The sequence below is a fragment of the Mya arenaria genome, chromosome 16 (assembly GCF_026914265.1).
Source record: "Mya arenaria isolate MELC-2E11 chromosome 16, ASM2691426v1".
NCBI classification, from domain to species: Eukaryota; Metazoa; Mollusca; class Bivalvia; order Myida; family Myidae; genus Mya; species Mya arenaria.
The window spans coordinates 17,695,150-17,712,648 of record NC_069137.1 but is presented as its reverse complement, the minus strand read 5'-3'; the positions used below and the strand labels follow the sequence as shown (position 1 = coordinate 17,712,648).

Here is a 17,499-nt window from a genome sequence, read left to right as displayed (position 1 = left end):
TTTTCTATCATTTTTTTTTGTATTTTATGGTGATATATTTATCAAAATCGAAGAGTTTTGAACAAATTAATACTGTGCAATATACTACTATGATGGAAATGTGTCTCCTCTTTGTCTCCTCTTTTATATAATAGCCCAATACTCGCCGAAAGTTGCATGATCGCTCACAAATGTTCATCTATGTGGTACGATTTCAAACATAAATCAACAAATTAAAAATAAGAATAAAAACTGAATCGAGCGATTTTATTGTAATTACATTATCTAGTAATGTGTAAGATATCAATACGATATATTTTGTTGTTACGGAGATATGCATACCTTTTGATGCCCTGGGGGTGTACTGGGGATATATGAGCTCGAGGGAAATTGTTCGATGTTGTTCATATCGAGGGATGAGAGCAAAAAACAAGTTGTTGTGTTTTTTTTTTATCTGTATGCACTTAAAACTGTTTCATGTATACAGATTAGTTAACCATGATGTGTTTTTCACAAGCATCAACGTTCGAGTCACAAATATCTAAATATTTAAAATACGCCGGTTATCTGATACATTGAGGAACACAAAACATATGGCCGTATAATTTATGTGGTGTTTGCTATTCATATATATAGTATTTCTTTGTAAATCAAGTACGTACGTTTTGGCACACAGAAAGTCATCAGTAGGGAATGAGATATTGTGATCAAATTTGGAACACGTGAAGCTTTTTTTTCTAAGCTTTGGTCGATGTTGCTATTACTAAGAACAGAATAATGGTCTCTGCTTGTTCACTCCAGGACAATGTATTGTGACCAACCCTGATATTTAAGCAGCTTGCATATATACGTTCATTAAGGAGAGCATGGATCAAACTCATTGTTAACTAAAGTTTGCTCAATAATTTCTTATCAAATTGTACTCTCACATTTTGCAGATTATTTGAAAGTTCGAAATAGACATACATGTACATTGCATATTAACAGCGTTACTATCAATTTTTGTCCCATTTTACATGTTATCACCAGGACACATTTCTCAATTTTGAAACTATCACCAGTACATAATACGGCAATCCCCATTCAGTACTGTGAACATTTCTAAGGGCATATCTTTAACAGTTTAAAAGTTACATTGCTTACAATAAAAATAGTTGAGCTTATGCTTGTGAAATCCTTCGATACAGATTTTTTATTTATTCAATATATTTCCTAAAAATGACAATACTTGTTGAAATTCTGTAAGTTTTGAGGTGATCATTTCAGATTTGAAGAAACATTTTTCAAGGTCTGCTAAATCGTAGGCACTTTAAAGTATACCATAGGCCAAATTTAGCATTCAGCTATTAGTTCAAACACTTTCTTCATTTGTGGATACGGGAGATATGCGGTAACACAGCAAGATCTTAGCTCTGGTAAAGAAAAACAAGTGCATAATTGTCTGTTTACTTATCACTTTTTGAGCTAAATCCGGTGTCCGTTCCCACACAATGCTTTCGGCAAAAGCGAATATTTTTCGATGAATGCAACATCTTTTGATATGTTCGGATCGCATATCATCGGTAATTAATATACACGTAAATTGAAAATTGCCCATCTTGTTATCGTTTGTATTGTGTGAGCAGGCCACGAAAACTAAAGTGATTAGTTTTGTCCAGCGTTATTATTGGCGCCGCACTGGAGTGCGCGCCTATTATGGAATGGGAATTTATTTTAGTTAGTGGTAGGAGTGGTTTTATAGTTGATTGACAGTTGGGTTTTACTGTTATTTTATTATGATTAATAAATGCAAATGGATGGCGATTGCATGGGTGTTAAAATGCTATTTATGGTTGAATAGATTGTCTTCAATTTATCTTCAAACCATTATATCGGAAGAACGACAAATAAGTTTAATAACTGTTCCCGTTTCGTTTACGTTTTCCGATTGGTTAACTGTAATATCATGTGCCGGAAATGTAAATATTCGGAGGAGTTCCGAATGAAATGTAAAATGTGTGGACCGGTAATTATGTGAATGGGAATAATTATGTTTTATGTTGTTTTGTTATGTCTACTGCATTATTAAACCATGAGGTAAGCTGTTTTCTTTAATTTAATCGAAATTGGAATTAAATGTTCACCTAACTTTATTTGTTAATGTGTTGAAGGTGACATTCGTAAAATTTTATTACGAATGCCCCCGAGTTGTTTTATTTTTAGAACACTACACATATCCGGATGTTGCTATGTTTAGAACCAGAAGGTATTTCCCCGCTATTCATAGGTCAATAATGGAATTTCCCCTGCTTTCCCCGGCATATCCCCAGACCTGGGGGCCGTGGTTACAATTGACTGGTGCATTATGTACATGTTACATATTTTTAAATGTACTTATGTACATCATTTATGTATATGATATGAGTATGTAATCTTTTATTTGATTGTTTTATCTTAGAAAAAAATAAGACTTAAAAATACCCATTATTTGTTTACAAACTGCATATTTTCAAAATAAACCTGTATTAAAAGATGTACATGGTTTCGGGCTGGAAGCCACAACAGCTTGGACACAAGCGACATTCATTTGCTTGGTGTAGGTCTCGTTGAACGCCATACTGTTGTGAATCATTATCAACCAAATGCACAACAACTACACATTTGTGCCTACCAACCCTTACTCTTGGCTAAAACGGATATTAGTGCAGAATATATAATTAATACATGTGCATTTGTATTTTACGGTTGTAGCTTCTGTTGGTTGATAATCAGAAGTCTAATTTCTTTCAGGCAGGAAAAAGACTGAATATTACTATTATACGAAGAATTCCAGCCTGCATTAAATACTTTGTTGGATCATTGAGACAGATTTGACATCCATGTCTATCCACAAGCCAGTCACATCTGATAGAGATGATGTGAGTATTTCATATAAAACATATTTGAGTTGGTGTTTGTTGTTTTATAAACTCACTGTTTTCAATAATCCAGTGGTGGTGGTGGTGGTGATGGTGGTGGTGATGATGAATTTTATTGATAAATTTAGTAATTTTCTTTATATTATATATATATATGTATCAGCTTATTGTTGTTGTTTTTAAACAATGTGGAGAAATATTAAACTGTTTATATTTTTTGTATATGTATGGCATTATTATTATCTATACAAATTAGTTAGAAAGTACTTTTTTTTTACAGCACTAAACATTCTAGATGGGTAAAGAACCTGAAGGGGCATGAAAACCAAATCAGCATTGACTCAGCATTGAGTAATTTTCATCTGTGCACACACTACAAGTACAATGGGAACAAACCAAACTTCAAATGTTGAAGAGTGAAGAATTATTGTGAAAAATTCTAAATGTTAGAATACCATTGACTAAATAAAACAAATAGACATCGATTACCAACAGAGACTGTTTACATGTTATAATATTAAAAAGACATTAGTTGAGAACTTTCACTCTGACATTTTTTGAGGGGCATTACCGCCTACTTAGTGTTCTTGTTTCTTTACATATTTTAATTTAAAAGTACATTCATTGTTTTTAAATCTGAATTCTGAGTTAGTATCACAAGTAAAATTCATTTATTTCAATGATTACATTTTATGAATAAGTCCAATTAAGCTTTTTACAAGAAAAAGGTTGATTTTTAAGCATTTTATTAGTTATAAAAATGTATAGTTACATGACATTATGTATATTTCCTTCAAAACTGAACGGTAAACTACCATAAATTGTCTTTTAAATTGTTCATTAGACATCATAGAAAATATTTAAAATGATTTCAGCAGGTTGTCTTGTTATTAACTATTTTTTATGAATTTATAAAACTGCTATATATTTTCAAACATCGAAATACTGCTCTGTTCCGAAGACTCACAAGATCAATCAAAATGATTTTTTTCCATGTGTATCAATAATATGTTCGGTTGAACTTAATTTTTCTGTTAATTGAAGTTTATTTTACCAGAAACTGTTGTGTTTATTTCATAATCTCTGATAATATGAAAAACAAACAAATATAGACAAAATATTTTTAATTCACAGTAAAAAATCTTCAAAATTTTGATAAAAGTCCCATAGTGTACCATGATAATAACTATGTTGTCGGTAAAAGCTTTATAAAAGTGTGTATTACTTATACCTTAATTCAGTTTAAATAATTATGGCCTTTAAGGATTTGTGTTTTCATATAGATTTCCTGTTATATTGAGCTTTGTCAATTTTTGTTGTTGTTTTGTATTATGTACAATTACTACTTCTATTTCCTAACTTTTGTCTCATTTGTCAAATTGAATTGTTTCATATTTAAGTGAAAAAACACACACACTATTTTAAAAGATGCACTCTTACTCCCAAATAAGACTTATGATAATTAATATTATTGTTTTCATTTTTTTCAAAATGGGTTGATAGATGTCAACAACAATGTTTCTAATGAAGGATCTTGAGTTCAATTTGCTAATTAATAAGAATGAACATAAAACGTGGTATTTCTGCCTTGTGATACTATAGTAGACTCCAGTAAACCTTTTAGCAATCACCAATCATTTAATATTTGTCATGCTTTCTGCTATTATAAACAGGGTGACAAGATTGTTATCAGTAAACAATATTTCAGTAAATGCATTATTTAGTAAGTAGTTATTGTTTTTTTCATTCAATTTGATGTGTGTTATAAATACAATTATATGTATTGATTTCAAATAAGAGTTTCACTTTAAACATGCTCATGTAAAGATAATGAACAGACACACAAAAACTAGACACATTTGATACTAATTATATGACTGATTATTGTTTTATATATAGGTGACCTCTGATTTGTTTTGGAGATATTCAAATTGGGTGTTGTTCTTTATTGTCTTCAGTTTCTTATACATTTAAGGATTTTTATAATTGCTTTTCTGGTATATATTACAATGTAATTTAATGCAAATGAAAACACACTTTAAACTAGAGACATTTGATACTAATGATATAAATGATTATTGTTTACATGTACTCTGATTTGTTATGAAGATATTCATAAGGGGTGTTCTTCATGTTATTATACATTTTGGACTTGATTTAGTACTGCTTTTCTGGTATATATCCTTTTAATGCACAAAGAAATTGTTTTAAGTGTTCATATCACTTTCACACATTGTTTACTTTTTTTTTGGCATGTTTGGCCTATTTATGCTTATATGTGCATTGTTGTATTTCCAAACCTTTGTGAAAAATAGAAACAGTATTATTTCTTTCATACATAGTCTGATACATATTCAGTTTGAATGCGTTATTTTTATCATATTTGAAAAAAATTGCCATTGTCCAATGAGACACATGCTGTTTTTGTGTTAATATTAACTAAAAACATCCATTTTCAACTCTTCTTTACTATGTAAATGAAGAAGTTAACATAATAACTCCATTGACTAGATTTTTATGCAATTTTACATTACATTTTAGTATTATTAAACAGCTAAAAACAAGGCATGTTATGTTATAAATGCATTTCATCTAGTAAACAATGTTCACTTTTTATATAACAGTTCAATAATTATGTTCTATTTATGTTTGCAACTTAACAGTTCAATAATTATGTTCTATTTATGTTTGCAACTTTCGGACGAAATGATAATGTTTATTAAAGTACAACACAAATTGTTAAATTGGTATTTCATATCACTTATTCTTCCCTACAAGTTGTCATTCCAGCATGGTAACGTTGCCTCCTCCCCCTATATGATTAGAACTGCAGTGTACATGAACAATAACTCTATTTCGGCGTATTGCAAGAGTGATTCCCTTTGTATATTTTCCTGTCCGGAGCATAACTAGAAAACTAATTTTTTTGGAATTTCATTAAACATCATTCAATGGTATTTAGCACAACGAGAGGAAGTGCAGTGCACAATGACTATAGCTGTTTTTAAGCTAATTACATAATTATTGCCCTTTGCCGCTTTTTCTTGACCAGAGCATTACTTTAAAACTACTTATGGTATTGAAATAAAACTTGGTATATGGGTATGTGGCAATGACAAAAAGTATAGTGCACAAGCACCCTAATTCTGTCGTGTTCATTAATGTACCTCACCCGTAATGAAATGTTCAATCTTCAATTTCAATGCTTTTGCCTATGTTGTCATGCAGAATACTACAATTTTTTTGAGAATTTCATAGATGCGGTTCAGGCGCCCTTTGATGCTTTGCACCAATGGTCTTTCTTGTAACCTAATGTAATAAACTGTTTCCGGGTCGTCCTATTCACAGCACATTCTCGGGTCAATATCAGCCCGCCAAGAATATTTCCACTAACAGGCACAGTCCGGCCATATAATTATCTCTGAATAACAAAATGTGTATTAACTACATAAACACATTTTCTTGGTTTGCTACATCACCATATTTAAAGTCTCAAGGGAGGCAAACGTGTACATGGTTTGGAAAATTAATTTAGTGATCGATAACCATGGTGACTAGGAGGCAGACGTTTTATGTTCAGCGTAACAAATCAAAGTGCCAAATTTGTATTTCCTAATATTTTGCATACTGTAAATAAATTTTGAATTACTAGTTTATTTTTGAAGAGAACATATGCTCTGCATGCTGCCATCTCATTATTATTCATTTTAATTGTGAAATTCATGAACTGAAGAGAATGAATCAGTGGCTCGTGCTATAAAACTTGGGTATGACGGGTGGAATATCTATGCTTACAGTGATTATGTAAGTGTCCATCTAGACACTATCAATGCTATTTTTTTTTTATTTGAGAGTAAGTTTACGCATCGTTGAAGCCTCGAGTTGATAGGAACACAATTGAAGTGGCTGTAAACAAATATAAAGCTCTTGTGCAAGGTCCGGCTCCACGTAATATTAACCTCCTGCTAAGAAACACGTAGACCTACAGAAAACTTTTAGGGGTTAATTACTATGAATCAGATACTTAAGATTTTGACGTTACTCCTGAACTTTTAGTGTTGAATCAGAATTCATAGAACTAAAAATCACCAGTGTTTTGTCAGTGTTATTATTAATAAAAGTGTACAGACAACTAAATGAAATTCAGTGAATTGACCGATTTGCACGCGAAATAACACTGTATTCTAGATTTCCAACCCCCCAGCACCATATATGGAATCAATTTAACACTTGTTTGCTTAACATTAATGGTCTTTTTTATGGAAGCGAGCAAGGGACCATAGGAACCTTTACCGTGGTGTATCCTTGGCTAGGCGTTTAGCGATTGCACAGTTCGGTTAAGACTAGCTATCCGTAATAGGGGCATGAATAGGGTCAGCGTGTAAGGGTATTGTGCTACAGCCTGGGATACTAGTGTTGTTACGAGTGGTAAAGTATGGCTTTCGCCCTGAGACAGAAAATCCCGATTTGCGGGCAGACCGGTACTACATTTTAGACTTACTAGCATGGAAACATGTAGGTGTTTGTAGGGACCATACATATATCAAACTAAGTACTATAGTTATTGATCTTGTCCAGAAGACGACTCATATTGATTCTGAGCTTAGTCGGTCAATATCACCTGTGCTAGAAACTAGTCCCCTTTAGCATATTCATGATGCTTGTTAAACGATATCGTAGATTGTTTGGTATCATTACGATGTCGTAGATTGTCTGGTATCTATACGATGTCGTAGAGTGTTTGGTATCTATACGATATCGTAGATTGTTTGGTATCTATACGATATCGTAGATTGTTTTGGTATCTATACGATGTATAGTAGATTGTTTGGTTTTTGCCGGTTTTATTTTTTACACATACAACCATGATGTTTTCGATTTGTAATAGTTTTCGCCTGCTTCATGTTTGTTTGTCTTGAATTTTAACATCACAATAGTTCTTCAAAGCGTTTCTACAATTCCTACATTGACCTTAGATTGGTTGCCAAGAAGACCGAAACATGTGAAGATATTAATATTTCTAGCGTTTTAAGAACATTACATCGTTCCCCATACATGGTGGCTTAAATATGATTTGAATTTTGGCACTGATTGCAAAAAGCGGTTATCTTATCAATCAAGTCTTTCTTTACGTAAGTTCTCTCAGTAAAAAAGTTTTTTTTTTCCAAATGTATCTTTGTTTAAAATTATGTAACCTTTTTTAAATTTCAAATTTTTTGGCAACCCCTTCTGGTTCAGAAATGACGTATTAACTTTTGATCAAGGGGAGGTAACTTCAATAAATTTTAAAAGTAGTTCTGATAGTTGAGCAAACTGGGAAGTTTTGTTTTGATGTTTGAAAAATGAAAATGGAAATGGAATGGACTTGGGGAAATAGGCTGATAGAAAAGGCCCCCCCCCCCTTGTTGAAAATCCCCCCCCCTTATTTTCACCCCCGTTTTCTGTATTCCATTATTTGTGGTGGCTACAAAACATTTAACACTTTGTGAAAGATACAAACACATAAACATACACTATGACAGCCGATACAGCCGATACAGATCCAAACATGTCAAACATGTCAAACATGTTAAACACGTCAAAATATTCGTATGATAAGAGATTCGGAAAACGTTTTCGATGTTGTGAGTGGTGTGGTGGTTACAGTAACATTGACTATCTCCTACTCGTTATGAAAAAATGTGTGTTCGAACATTCCGCGTGTCCAAGCTGTTTCGATAAATACAACGGCTCTTGTCCTGCTTGTTGGTTGAACCATCCAGTTGCGTTAGCACACATTAAGGAAAGGAAACGATACTACAAGAAATTGGGTAAAATAGAAACTAACGACTGGTTATTGAGAGAGATGAGGCATGATTACCTCGCCACCATTAAGAAAAGCACAAGGGAAAAGTTCAAAAGTGACGTGTTGATGTTCGCCTTTTTGTAATGCAAAGTTCAAAAGGGTATAAAAGCAAAAGACTGCAAAACATTGCAAAATACTGCAAAGCCAAACTGCAAAGAGATCATGGCAAAGCTAATCAAATGTTTAATGTCAGATGAAAATGAATCCAATCACCACCGATATTGGCTTAAACATGAAAACAAGGGTACCCCCTTTTCATGCCATGATTTTTTCGATATGTACCTCTGCAATTTCTGTATCGATAACTGCCAGTGCGACGACTGTAAATTGTACAGACAGAAGATGGATTTGAATGATTCCAATGCCATGAACTGTGAGATGGATGAGCTGGCTAACACCGTAAAAACACAGAAATCAGACAACAGCAATACCTTACCGCAACAAACCGAATCGATGAGTGTTGATATGTTGGATAAGGAAATGTTCATGAATTATTATGAAATGTTCAAACCGCAGATGGATTTAAACGATTCCAGTTCCAATGCGGGAATGAAAAGAAAAGTGGAAAATGGTGAGATGGATAACATTGTAAAAAGACAGAAAATAGAATACAGCAATACCTCCCCCCAGCAAACCGAATCGATGAGAGTTGGTATGTTTGACAAGGACAATGACTGTATGGATCTTGTTTGATATTTATGCAAAAAGCTACAATGTGCTTCTATTTGAAATAAATGAACATAAAACCAATATGAAAGTAATATCGATGAATTATTTTTTTGCTATTATAAGGTCTCCAAATTGTGCACTGGTTACAAACAATCTACAATCTACAACATGTCAAGCAAATCATCTCCTCAGCACTACTCAACTGAAGACGAAAAACTACAAGCAATGGCAGAAGACTATTTGCGAGATGCGGCAGAGTCTTGTATGGATGTGAGCATGGATGAGAAAGAATTCAGCGCAGTAAAAGTAAAAGCAGACGTTCTTACTCCACCTGCTAGCCCGATAAGGAAGAGGTTCAAGGCATGGGAAGGAAAAGATGAAGCTACAGCTGTTGTCCTTTCAGATGATGACGATATCGAGGATGGGAATTTTAGCGATGATCTTGAAAATTCTTCGCCGGCTTCCCCTTTGGATCATGATAAAGTTGCGAAAATACTTGAACAAATATACAATATTCAGGAGTCAAAATATGAGGCAGACCAGATCAGGAGGTGCGTTGAAATGTACAGAGAGATCAAGTATTGTGAGACGGAAGAAGCGAGGACAGCACTGAGACACAGTTCAAACGATTATGCTGAACCTGAGATTCTAAACGATTTTCTGTTGAAGCACATAGGCTATATGTGGGAAACGATAAAACCATACTTATGAACAATGAACCTGGGGACTCTGAGTATCAGGACTTTGGAGACATTTAGTGTGTTATGATGTTTCAAGTTTTTGTAGATAACGATTCAATTGTAAAATAAACATGAAAAAATGAAATATTCTTTGTCTTGTGTTTTCGTAAATGTGGTAAACGCAGCAAATATAGACAATAGTTTATTGTGTCACCAACGGTTAAGACTTGCCATGTTACTGTTGTCAAAACATTTGAATTACATAAACTGAATGAAATTGACTTGACACTATATTAGTGAAATATTTTTGAACCTTTTAAATAAAGTATGGCTCACAACAACGGTAAAAAAAACTCAAAATGTATTTCGTATGATAAGAGACTCGGAAAACGTTTCAGAGCTTGTCATTGGTGCGGTGGCTACAGTAACATTGACTATCGCTTGCTCGTTATGAAACAATGTGCATTCGAACATTCCGCGTGTCCAAGCTGTTTTGATAAATACAACGGCTTTTGTCCCGCTTGTTGGATAAACCACCCGGCACAAAAAATGAATAGAAGAAACATAAAACGTTACTACAAAAGATTGGGTAACTCAGAAGGAAAAGATTATCTGGCCAGAATCAAGCAAAGCGCAAGAAAACAGTTTAAGCACAACGTTCTGAGATTTGCGTTTCTAAGACTTAGGATAACATAAAATAAACATAAAAACGAATGCTTTGAAATTGCTTTTTATTGAAGTGGCAGAAGTAAAGTAATTCATGAAAAATCTTGAGTGTTTTCGTTGAATAGTTCCATACAGGCAGCTTCGTCTAAGGATTGCTGGTTGTCTGTTTGAGATTTCAAGCGCAAAACTTCGTCTTCCAATGCAGTGTTATTTTGCTTAAGCTGATTGTTTTCCGCAGTCAGCTGTGACAGATTCAATGTCAAGCGTGTAACTTCGTCCTGCAATAGTTGACTATCGTCCGTATTCGAGTTGTGCACATGAGTTTGCTTATACCGATCGTTCTCTCTGATCAACCTAAACACCTTTTGCTGTAGTGCGCCACATTTCTTGCGATACTCGGTCGTTTCCAGTTTGTTTTGCAGAAATGTTTTTTCGATATTGTCAAGTATCGAGACGATTTCTTTGAACGTAGACTCGTGCTTGTTATCACCCATACATAGTCTCGCTACGAAGCCGGTAATTTGTAAATTAAGGTTGCTTATGTCCGTCATATTTCTATTGTGAGCGAGTTCAATGTCAGTTTTATTTTCGATTTATATCATGGAATGCGATTTACTAGTGAATTATTTTATTCTTATTATAAGGGCTGAAAATTTGTTACTTGTCATACACATTCTCAAACAATTATGTCCAGTCAAGCATCGACACAGCAAACAACGCCTTGTGAGAATACAAGTGAAAACGAGCAAAAAAGCGAATCTTCTTCTCAGCAACCCATGGATGATATCAAGGAATATGAAAAAATGATGGAGATGGCAGAAGATTATTTGCGAGATGCTGAAGAACAAAAATCGAGCGAAATCGAATCCATGCAAGTTGACAACCCAGACGGGGCAGCTTGTTATATGAGAAATTGCTGCGTTTGTGACGGATACTGTTATGATAGTGATAATTTTGAAGACATTGAGAACGTAGACGAGGAAGTAAAAATTGACGAAATTGAACCAAGCATTCAAGTAAATCAATTTCAGTTCACCGAACGACACAAGGAAAAACTAATAAAAGCTATTGATATTTTCTCTGAAGGAAGATTAACGAGAAAACGGAACACTCGCCACCTGAAACATTTGCAAACAACTCCTATTCAGACAAGTGGAACAAGAGATGTTTACAACTGGGTATCAGGATTGAAATTTTGCGCTATCTCGGAACACAAAAACCCAGTCGGCTACCCGTGTACCTATTACATCAGAATCAAACAGAACGAGTCAAATAAATCCGTTCGATGTTTTTTGTATTGCCATTGCTTTAGCACGCGATGCCAGAATCTTGTTGTTTCAAAATGTATATGGAATTTTAACATCGAAATACAATGATAATAAGCAGATCATGTGTTGTTTCATTTAATTTCAAAAATATTGCATATGTTCACGAAACATTTTTTGATTACAGTAAATAGCTTTCAGTATATGGTCATACTTAGCCATGCTTGAAAAGACATTTGATATAGCCGCCCTTAAGACACGATTAGGTAAATGCATGGTACATGGCTTAAAATAATGCTATGAGTGGAACGAATATAGTTCATATATAAAACTTATATTTTCTTCTCATGTCATACTTGTCAAAACCTACTGATCTAGTATATACAAATTATGGGTTTCAAGAAAACAATAAAAACGTGTTTAAAGAAGTTGCTAAGAAGGTCTGGTGCAAAACAGAAAAATATGGACAGTGTGCAATTGAATGCGAACATCAATATGGCAACTGAAATCCACACGTGCCCGAAACTATATCCGTGTTTGATTTGTTTCAAAAAAGGGGATGCTGAGAAAACAGAACAGAAAGCCGAAAGCCATCAGTGCCCTGAACTGTACCCATGTTTGGTGTGTTTGGTGCAAGAAGACTCGTCGAGTGTTGACAAAACTTACAAAGTTGTTGAAAAGCTCAGTAGCAGAGACTTAGAGAGAAATGAGAATCACGAAGCACTTCGCCAGTTCTTCGCCAGGCGTGGGAGACAGTTTGTGCCAAAACGTTGATAACAATAAATTGAGTGATGAACAGACAATGATTAGTAACAAAATAAAATGTATGAACTGTTCGTGTTTTATTGTGTTTATCTATAGTAATCTAGTTGGAATCACTTAAGCTTCAAGAACAACTATGCTTGCTCATAGTTATCAAACGAGTAATGGTCATATAGTCATATATATATGTGCAAATCGCTATGCATAACTCCTCAAAGATACACAGAATGTATCGTAAAATGCTACAAAGTACGATACTTAAGCAAAATAAAACATGAAATAAAGTAAAACAATCACAGAATAATGTTACGATTTTCGGTACAAGCTATACTGAGCTGATTATTATAAGGGAAAGTGTTGTCTGTCGTATTCACTTGGAAACGGTTGAACCATGTAAACAATACTCTTTGTGTGTAAAATTTGGGATATTTTCTGTGTTTGAAGGTACGACCTTGGTAGTTATAGTTTCTATAATGTGTTCGCGATTGAATCAAGCCGGGTTTATGCATATACAAGAGATATAAATGATTTTACGAGGTTTTAAACATTTCCAATTTCAGAAAATATTTCTACTTTCGATTTCGTTTTTCTGAAAATGAACAAACTTTTTTTTCCCTATTGTTTAATTTCATAAAACGATACATAATACATGATTAAGATAATTTTAAATTATTTTTAATGAGTGTATTTTCTTTATTTTCGTAAAAGTTTAAAAAATAAATAAATAATGCAATTCATGGAATGATATGACGTGATATGTATGACGTCATATTGCAGAGTTCTCGCTGTGCGCTGGTCGGCCATCTTGAAAAATAAATTGTGAAGGTCGTATTTCCAGCTTTCCTGCGGTAAGTATGACATGCATGTTAAAAGTTTTATGAGAAATTGTGTCTAAATATATGATGTATCATATTACCAGCAAGTTTTGTCGATGTATCTATTGAATTCCATAAAAACTTCTGTCAAAAGAAATTGCTCCCAGCTCGTTTTAGAATGTTTCGAACATTCTCGAAGCCGATTTTAGAAACTTTAATTCTCGGCTAGATATGTTGAAAAACATAGTAAGCGGTGTTAATTCATATCTCTTGTCTTGTTTATGTCATATTTTGAATGATTTTAACTTTGTTTAGGGACCAAACTGACAGAAATAAGAAATGACAAATCATGCAAGATTGATAAATATCTTCTTCTATTTCTTTGTTTGAAAAATATGTTGAAAATTATTTTTTTTAAACCAGAGACGGCAGTTCAGATGCAGTCGTCCTGTGTGTCAGAAAGCTGGTGATCAAAATGGTTGAAGGCAGTACCCAAGAAAGTACATTTACAAGTAAGTAAAATCGCTGAAAATTAATTTCATGAATTGAACTGTCATATCATAATCTCAGTGCTTAGTCTGTTTGGAAATATGCTTGGAATAATTTTTATAAACTGATAATTTATCTAATAACAGACACTGTGTTTGATTTATTACATTGAACTGCTATTAGATAAATTTTCAGTTTGTGTTTGATATCTACCAATGCCATAAATGCATAATTTTGTTCCTGTTGTGAATGATAAGAAATGTTGGGAACATAATACCTTCTGCATGTGAACAGTTTTTCTGTTTCTGTTTGTATGTAGGAAGTATTTTGTTTTCAGGATTATTTCAACATTGTTGATGTGGATGAAATGTGCACTTAGCCATGCTTTTAATGGAATGAAAAATAAAAAACTAACAAGCAATATGTGCAGTTTTGTTAATAAAATGTTTTGTTTCAGAGTTGTGAGGAGTAACCTAGCCTATATAACCTGAAGCTCACCCAATATGCAGTGTGTTCTGCTTTGTCAATAACAAGTAAGTAATTTCACCAAATTTCATCAGAAACAAATCTCAAAGTTACAATGGACAGTAAAGTTAACTCATCTTGGTACTTAAATATACTGAAACACTGAACCAACATGATTTGATTTTGCTCTTTTAACTTATTTCACATTATGGTAGCAAAATTACAGCTATGTGTCAGATTCGTGACATTTAGCATTTGTCATACATTTCACTCATTCAGTTGTCAAACCAAATGCTAAGTGTCAAATCGATTCATGATATTTAGCATGTGTCATACATTTCACTATATTATTTGTCAAACCGAAAGATGAATGTCAAATTATTTACACATGCTTAGCAGTTTATCATACATTTCACTTTATTATTTGTCAAACCAAAAGATGAAAGTCAAATTATTTGAAGATGCTAAGCATCTTATCATACATTTTACTCTTTTTATGACAAATCGACTCACAAATTTAAGCAAACCAGGAGACGATGTACAAATAATTTAGGGTGACGAGCTTTTTGGTTACCTCGCCCAGCCCAACTGAAAGACTTAAAGTATATCTATAAGTCTTTTAGTTTGGTCGGGCGAGCGAGCCAAAATCTCGTCATCCCAAAATATTTGTACATCGTCACTTTGTGTGCTTAATTTTGAGATTCAAATAAATCGTTCTAAATTCAATGTAAAAAAAAGTTTCATAAGGGGGGTACTCAGCGTGAAAAAACTACATCGCTTAAACGCAAATGCGCTTTGGTAGGTATATAGCTAAAAAACGAATGCGCTATGGTGAAAATCCAAAGTCAAAAATTTTGAAAAAAATGAAAAGTTGTCAAAAAAATCATAATTTTAAGCACGTTGTTAGTGTACTGCTCTGTCATTTGTAAATCAAAACTGAGAGAATGGTTAATATGTTTTGAGACTAAGCATTTACAACTCACTGCAAATATTCTTTGGTGGTCGAAGACTTAATAGAAGTTAATTAGCCAGTGTTCATATTTAGTAAATGAAAATTAGTGAGTTAAAGCTTATATTGTTAAGTTTTATTGTATATCATCTGGCAGGGAAAACAAGATCATTTAAGATTCATGTTTTTGGTGGCAAACAAATTGAACAAGTATTGTTCTTATTTTACTCATTGATGTTTTCATTTTTCAACAGAAATGTTTTGTTTTTTCAGCTCTGTATGGCTGGTCTGACCTCAGTGGAGGTTGTTCGTTTAAATGGTTTCGGGACATTGAAGTAAAACAACACGAGGTAAAATACAAAGTGCTTATTTATTTTTTAACTTGTTTATCCAGTAGTATATGATAAACAGTTTTTGAACTTGTTCATCCAGTATTATATGGTACATACAACAATAATGTAGAATATTAAATCACTGAGTTGCGGCTTCTCTGAACAAACATCTGTTCACTTTATGTCCACAGTTTTTTGAGAAACAAACAGGGCATCTGTTTTCCCAGTTTGTAGATTTTCTCGTTTTGCAGAATGTCCCACCAAGAGTGAAGGGCTGCCTGTTTGCTTCAGATTCCCAGTCCTCCTCGCTGATGATTTCTGAAGTCCTTACGCAGTCACCCCAGTCTTCAACCTCAGTTTGTACAGGTGATAATGTTTTTGAACCATAGTTCATTGTCATGTCATTGGAATTGTTCAGTGCTCCAGTTCTGACTGTAACTCTGTTTTGAGTACAGCAAGTCTAGCCTCAAGAATGGCAATTCTTTTAATTTTGCGGTTAAGTCTCTCCATTGTACAGATCATAAATTGCTGTAGGTTTCAAGTTTTGTAATGATATTAAGTATGCGTTACATATTAAATATGCACAAAAATAATGCATTCGATCTGCATTTCACAAGTGTAAAACATCACAAATGAATGGTATTTCAATCTACTTTTTTGTCAAACCATATGACATTATTTGTTCATTAGTAAAACAAATTGATGAATATCAAAGCGATTCATGATACTGAGCATTTATCAAACATTTCACTCTATTATTTGTCAAACCAAAAGATGAACGTCAAATTATTTACAGATGCTAAGCAGTTTATCATAAATTTTACTCATTTTATTTGTCAAACCAAAAGATGAATGTCAAATTATTTGAAGATGTTAAGCATCTTATCATACATTTTACTCTCTTTATGACAAATCGACTCACAAATTTAAGCAAACCAGGTGACGATGTACAAATAATTTAGGGTGACGAGCTTTTTGGTTACCTCGCCCGGCCAAACTAAAAGACTTATATATATACTAAAAGTGTTTTAGTTTGGTCGGGCGAGGTAACCAAAAAGCTCGTCACCCTAAATAAGTTGTACATCGTCACTTTGTGTGCTTAATTTTGAGATTCAACTAAATCGTTCTAAAATCAATGTAAAAAAATGGTTCATAAGGGGGGTACTCAGCGTGAAAAAACTACATCGCTTAAACGCAAATGCGCTTTGGTAGGTATATAGCTAAAACGCGAATGCGCTGAGATAATGGTTAATATGTTTTGAGACTAAGCATTTACAACTCACTGCAAGTCCAATGTTATAAATGAAACCAAAATTTACCAGAGTAAACATTAATGTGCTATTGTATGTAAGAATGTTTCGTCTTTTACACGTTTCATTTCATTTTTTCAGATGAGATGCCATACACAGGGGATCCGACAGAAGACAGCAGACAGAATTCGTCGATCTATTTGAAATGTCATTGTTTATTTGAAAAAAGTTACCTATCCACACTTGTTCGTTTTAAAATATTGTTTGTATTATATGTGCTTTGTACCGTTGCTTTTTGTTTATCAGTAATTCTCCAACACTTGTATTTCGTGTTTTACATGAACATTGAAAATTTAAAATACAGTAAATCATTTCGAAAATGAAATTTAAATGGAGAAATACTGATTTATCTGTTTGCTTTTAATGTTTGTGCTGT

The 17,499-nt window shown here is 33.4% G+C and overlaps 1 long non-coding RNA gene across 1 annotated transcript; it reads left to right on the top strand.

Annotated features, from left to right (window-relative positions):
* The first annotated feature begins 13,136 nt into the window (after positions 1-13,136).
* On the top strand, positions 13,137-17,301 carry LOC128222521 (uncharacterized). Its single transcript, XR_008259164.1, has 7 exons — positions 13,137-13,207; positions 13,541-13,611; positions 14,002-14,090; positions 14,525-14,600; positions 15,755-15,831; positions 16,065-16,179; positions 17,205-17,301. It is a non-coding gene; the product is annotated as an uncharacterized LOC128222521 (long non-coding RNA).
* Positions 17,302-17,499: the final 198 nt, after the last annotated feature.